The sequence below is a fragment of the Zeugodacus cucurbitae genome, chromosome X (genome assembly GCF_028554725.1).
Source record: "Zeugodacus cucurbitae isolate PBARC_wt_2022May chromosome X, idZeuCucr1.2, whole genome shotgun sequence".
NCBI classification, from domain to species: domain Eukaryota; kingdom Metazoa; phylum Arthropoda; class Insecta; order Diptera; family Tephritidae; genus Zeugodacus; species Zeugodacus cucurbitae.
The window spans coordinates 1,190,001-1,196,393 of NC_071672.1; positions in this window are offsets into that span (position 1 = coordinate 1,190,001).

Below are 6,393 nucleotides of genomic sequence, written 5' to 3' on the forward strand. Positions count from 1 at the left end.
TTATACTATATAAATTTTTATAATGATATTTTCAATATTTGAAAATTAAGTACACGACATATACAAAATGCAAAGAAGAACGAAATCGCGACAATAAATAATTATGAAATTTCTTTTACTACGATTGATTAAAAAATTCACTTCATTTCATGTAATTTCATATTATTGTATTATTTATTGCGGTCTTATTCGGACTTTGAGATTGTATCTTATCGTGAGAAAGAATTTTCGTTCTCTATACATATATAATATAATTATTAATGTAAGGACGATGTTTCTTCTTGTATTTGTTAAACTTTCAAATAATATCATTTTTTATACATTTTACTTTATTTCAATGCATATAGTGTATATATCTTTTTTTAAGAGTATATACGTTTTTCTTTTGATTTGAAATTAATAATTTCAAATTCAATTATTTTTCATTTTATTTCATATATGATATGAAAGTATTCGAGCGTAATAATATAAATATTTAACTTTATTGAATTTTATTCTTTACCCACATATATATTATGTGAATAGAAGAACAAACCCCAAAAAAAGTTAAATTAAAAAAAAAACGACTACATTATCTTAGGTATAGAAAGATAATCTCAATTAATAACATTTCATTATTAACAAAATTATTTCTATTTAAACCAACTGTAGCAAACCAGGAATAAATTTTTTTGCTCTCATTTATATATTACACTTAAATACTTTTATATTTATATGAAAAAAATTTTCATATAAGTACTAAGTATGCAATTTCATACAAGTACTAATATCAAAGTTTCATACAACATATATGTTTTCTGCCACGTACACCTCACCAACCCCAAATCGTATGGAAAAAATCTTTTTAACCATATAAAAGTTTTAAATTCATATATACACAAGTAATTTATATCATTTTCTACGAGCATTATGCTTATAAGAAATATTACAACATCAAAAATAGCTTAACATTTTTTTTTTTTTTTAATTTTTTGTACTTATATGAAAATTATTTAGTTGTATGAATTCATAAACTTAGTATCTATACGAAAATTATGTATTCATACAATTAGTATTTATATGAAAATTAATTACTTGTATGAATTCATAAACTTAGTATCTATATGAAAATTATTTAGTATTTATATGAAAATTATTTAGTATTTATATGAAAATTAATTAGTACTTATATGAAAATTATTTACTTGTATGAATTCATAAACTTAGTATCTATATGAAAATTTTTTACTTGTATGAATTCATAAACTTGGTACCTATATGAAAATTATTTAGTATTTATATGAAAATTATTTACTTGTATGAATTCGTACAATAAGTATTAATATGAAAATTATTTACTTGTATGAATTCATACAATTAGTATTTATATGAAAATAAATTAGTACTTATATGCAAATATATCACCATGTGGTTTCGGCTCTTTAATTAGAGGGACATCTAAAGCCAATATTAACGTGAGTACCTGCCGACGACGGCCTTACCTCACGGTGCTCAAAAGCACAGCGGATCAAATCAATGCGATGATCAGCGCCCCGAAAAATGCAATGCATTATTCAGTACCAATTGGCGTGTGGAATGGACACACTAACCACCTTGGTGAGGTTCGAGGCCTATCTAAAACCTCTGCCGTACTCTGGGTCCGGCACCCGGTTGCAATGCAACTCCACATTGAGTGACAAATATCACTCTCCCCGCATTCGGGTATTAAACCACAACCACCACGATACTCCCCGAGGGGCCAGTCCGCATGAGTAGGTTGGAGCGAACTCCAAGGGCTCCTACTCCCCGTGGTACCAGAATTAAGTCTCCGGTCAGGCCTCGTAGTTGAAACTACTACCAGTTGAGCTACCATACTGCTCCGGACTGGTGACCATTTAAGTTGATGGTATAAAAATTATACCTCCTCCACCCGATTTTCAACTAATTGCCAACGCCGACTGAACAAAACACGTGCAAACCTATTATACGACCCTAAATGTTCGGCATTCCGACTATCCGAGAGCACACCACTAACATCTAGCTGTCCATCAGTCCAGCTAATCCCCATACCCCCAAGATCCCTAATGTCCGAGTACATCGGGCATTCCGCTATGATATGCATAAAGTCCTCAGAGTGTGCCCCACATATACACTCCGGACTTCCGGAAAGGTTCCTTTCATGCAAAAATGCATTCAAAGGTCCATGCCCGGTAAGCAAGAAACCCAGACTCATACAGAATCTGAAGTCTGGGTTTTCCTCTACAAACCTAACATCCCGAATGTACTCGTAGGTCACCCGACCGTTAGGGCTATTGTCCCAACGGTCTTGCCACCTACTCCTAACACTATCACCTTTTGCTCCTTCGATAGCCCTCCCTCGCAACATCCTCATCAGAAACCCAATTTGACAGCAATGAGACACTTAAGCCTCTTCTTAACCTAAATGCAACAGCACGCTGTATAACAATCAGGTCAAGAGGAGGCGCACCTAACAACACCTGCAACGCATCTGTAGAAATTGTGCGACATACAGGCAAACAGGCAAGCATCAAACAACGTTGTATGGAAAGAAGTTTTTGGCGACCCCTGACCTTTGATGCTAATTCCCACCATACAGCGGCTCCATATGTGGCACAGGCCACAAATAAGCCGCTATATATAGTGCGAACCGCACGACGTCCGAGACCCCAATCACTCCTTAACACGCGTTTGATCTTGCCGGCAATTCCTAACAATCGCTCCTCCACGTAAACCAAGTGAGGGTTGAAACACATCCTTTCGCCGATGGTCAATCCCAGATAGTTGACTTGCGTCACATACCTGATATTGACCCCATTCATTCGGACAATCGGTGGACGAGCCGATGACAGTATGCCTTTCAAGAGCATTGTCACCGTCTTGTCAACCGATACGTCAACCCCCACACCTATACCCCAATTGTGAACAATTTCTAACAATCGTTCACCCTTCCGCTCTAACTCCAACCGTGAACGACCTTCAACTAGGAGAAGAAGATCGTCTGCGTATGCGCAACAACTACAAAGTGTCAATTTCTAACAATCGTTCACCCTTCCGCTCTAACTCCAACCGTGAACGACCTTCAACTAGGAGAAGAAGATCGTCTGCGTATGCGCAACAACTACAAAGTGTCTCAAGTTGGCCAAGCAGAGAGTCCATCATTAGGTTCCATATATATGGACCACAGATGGATCCCTGTGGGCAGCCCCGTTCTACCCCAATGTCCACGCTACCATTCATTCCAACGATAGAGGCTTTTCTGTCCGAAAAGTAGCTTTGCCAGAGACTAATTTCCGGACAGCCAAGTTCCTCCAATCGTTGAATATGCCGAGGACATATTTGTTGGTATTCTCCCTAACGGCCCTCTGGACATAAAACCAAGCATCCTCTACGCTGCGTCCTTTCCTGAAACTGTACTGCCTATCCGACCGCAGATCCCGCGTTAGCTCCTGAAGCCGTTCCACCATAACCCTCTCCAGTACTTTACCAAGCACTGGAAGAAGACTGATGCCCCGATAAGATCGTGGATCACTCCTAATCTTATCAGGTGACTTCAGGAGAGGAACAACCCTAGCACTTTTCCACTCACGTGGAAAAAACCCCTAATAAAAGCACTTATCGTAAATGACCTCCAAGTATTCCGGAATGAACTTCCACAAGCTTTTGCACAACTCTCCGTTCAAACCATCAAGACCTGGGGACCGTTTAGACCTAACCAGGCTAAAGGCATATCCCAACTCCCCATCATCAAGTGGAGGAACAGGTACCTCTTGTGCAAGAGGTGCCAGCTCCTCAGCCCTAGGAAAGAACGCTCCTAACAGAACCCCTGCACACTCACTCCATGTTGATAACACAGTGTCATCAACACGAAGAGAAGTGATGTCCTCCCTCCTACGACCCCTACAAATCCTTAAGACCTGACCCCAGGGGTCATCCCTATGCTCATTGACGAACCCCTCCACTCCTCTTCTTTGATTTTTATAAGCATGGCCTTATACTCATGCATCGCACAACTGAAATCGTTCCTAATCTGGGCCAACCTATCCGAATTTGACCGCCGAGCGCGTTGAAACTTCCGTCTTAATAGTGCGTCCACCACTTTATTTTCCTAACCCTAAAATCCTTATATTTCTTCAACAACCTATCGTTCACTCCCAAGACCAATTCGTACAACCGAGCAATTTGCTCGTCCACCCCCAGATTTTCAAACTCACTAAGCGGTATATCGAATACCGCTTCCCTAACACACTGTCCATATTGGTTCAAGTCGATACCAGAGGTACGCCATCGCCGCAATGGACTTACATACGTCGAGGGAGGGGAATTAGGAGTAACCATAATTTTAATCAAATTATGATCGCTCAATCCCCACCCTCCACTAATCTCCCACCTAAAACTGAACGCCCTATTTGCTGCCTCATTGATCAAGGACACGTCAATGTCGCTCCCCCCCTCTAGGACCATCAAATGTGTACCCCTCGCTTGACTCATTTAGGATGTGGAGACTGTTAGCAGCCATCCATTCGCTTCCGACCCCGAATGTGGCTCCGATATCTGTACGCCCATCGAGAAAACTTGCTAAACCACATCGAGGACGTGGTATTCGCATCCATCCCTAGGATAAATGGGCTACCACTCGCAAGTACTAGTAGCTTATCCATGTATCGCAGATAAGGCTCTATAGGTTCCATAAACTTACAATACATACTAGCAGCAATCAGCCTACCGAACCCCCCTCTACAGAAACACATACACCCTCTTGTGACGAATCCAAAACTATGCAGTCATAGCTTGGGTCAGTCACAACTATTGCAGCAGTACACCCAAGGTCCGTGAAGACCCTGAAACCCCCAGGAAGACCACTTACCATTCCAAAATTGGTGGCGTATGGCTCCTGGAGTAAGGCGATGCTGCATCCACTATCTAAAATACAACGCCCTAACTCACACATGACGGCGTAGGACCTCTAAAAATTTAATTGTAAAATACCCCCCATTAGTGTCTAGCTAGGGCACGCTCGACAATGCCGCAGTAGACTGGGCAAGCAGCTGACATCATATGATGCCCTGATGGTTTGCCCTTGAAATCGCAGTTGCGACAATGCAGTGCATTGAACTGCACGAACACGGAAGGAGAACCACCTGATGTAACACCTTCCCGCACAAATTTGGCATTATTTGCCACTTTCTCCCTTTCCACAACAGAGCGGGTGCGGATGACCACACCACCATTCTTAATGGGTTTCACCTCGTGTACACGTACACCGAGGGAAGGTCCCACCTCCCGACCGTTGCGGGCTCGGAATCCTCGCCCTCCGCACGCGCCTTGGCTCCTTTCCTCCGTGGTGGAGCCATATCCACCTACACTGGCTGGTACTCTCTTGTACCTGCACCAATAACACCACAGAGAACAAACACTCGCGATTAGTACAACACAAAGCGCTAAAAGTACACTTCCACTACCTGCACTGCACAAAGGTTTGTTAATGGCAGATGCCACTATACCCGCACTGCTGGGAAATCCCACACTTTGTTCACTAACACACACAAGTTAATGGCCTAAGCCGCTATCCGCACACACTTTGGGAATACACACGATGTGTATAAACCCTCACGTACCTGCTTACTGTGTCTATTTTCACAACAGGCTACCGAAAAATTCTTTCGCTTCAGAAACACTGAAAATCACTTTAAAAATCGCTTTTAAAAACTCGCAATGATGCGCAAACGCGTCCGTTCACTTCGAGGTTCTACAAACAACTCCAATTAGAGGGACAGTAGGAATCTCCTTAATTCCTTCATGCGCGTCACTAATACGATGACGATGCATTTGGCTACGTAAATATATTCATTTTTATGTCCGCCGTTTAACCAAACTTAGTTTTTTTTATATGCAAATATATGTGGTTTCGGCTCTTTATATGTGGTTTCGCCTCTTTAATTAGAGGGACAACGTCCGGTGTATTTTTGCGTGAGTACCTGCCGATGACGGCCTTACCTCACGGTGCTCCGAAGCACAGCGGATCAATAAAATGCGATGATCAGCGCCCCGAAAAATGCAATGCATTATTCAGTACCAATTGGCGTGTGAAATGGACACACTAACCACCTTGGTGGGGTTCGAGGCCTATCTAAAACCTCTGCCGTACTTTGGGTCCGGCACCCGATTGCAATGCAACTTCACATTGAGTGACAAATATCACTCTCCGCGCATTCGGGTATTAAACCACAACCACCACGATACTCCCCGAGGGGCCAGTCCGCACGAGTAGGTTGGAGCGAACTCCAAGGGCTCCTACTCCCCGTGGTACCAGAATTAAGTCTCCGGTCAGACCTCGTAGTTGAAACTACTACCAGTTGAGCTTCCATACTGCTCTGGACTGGTGACCAGGGGTTG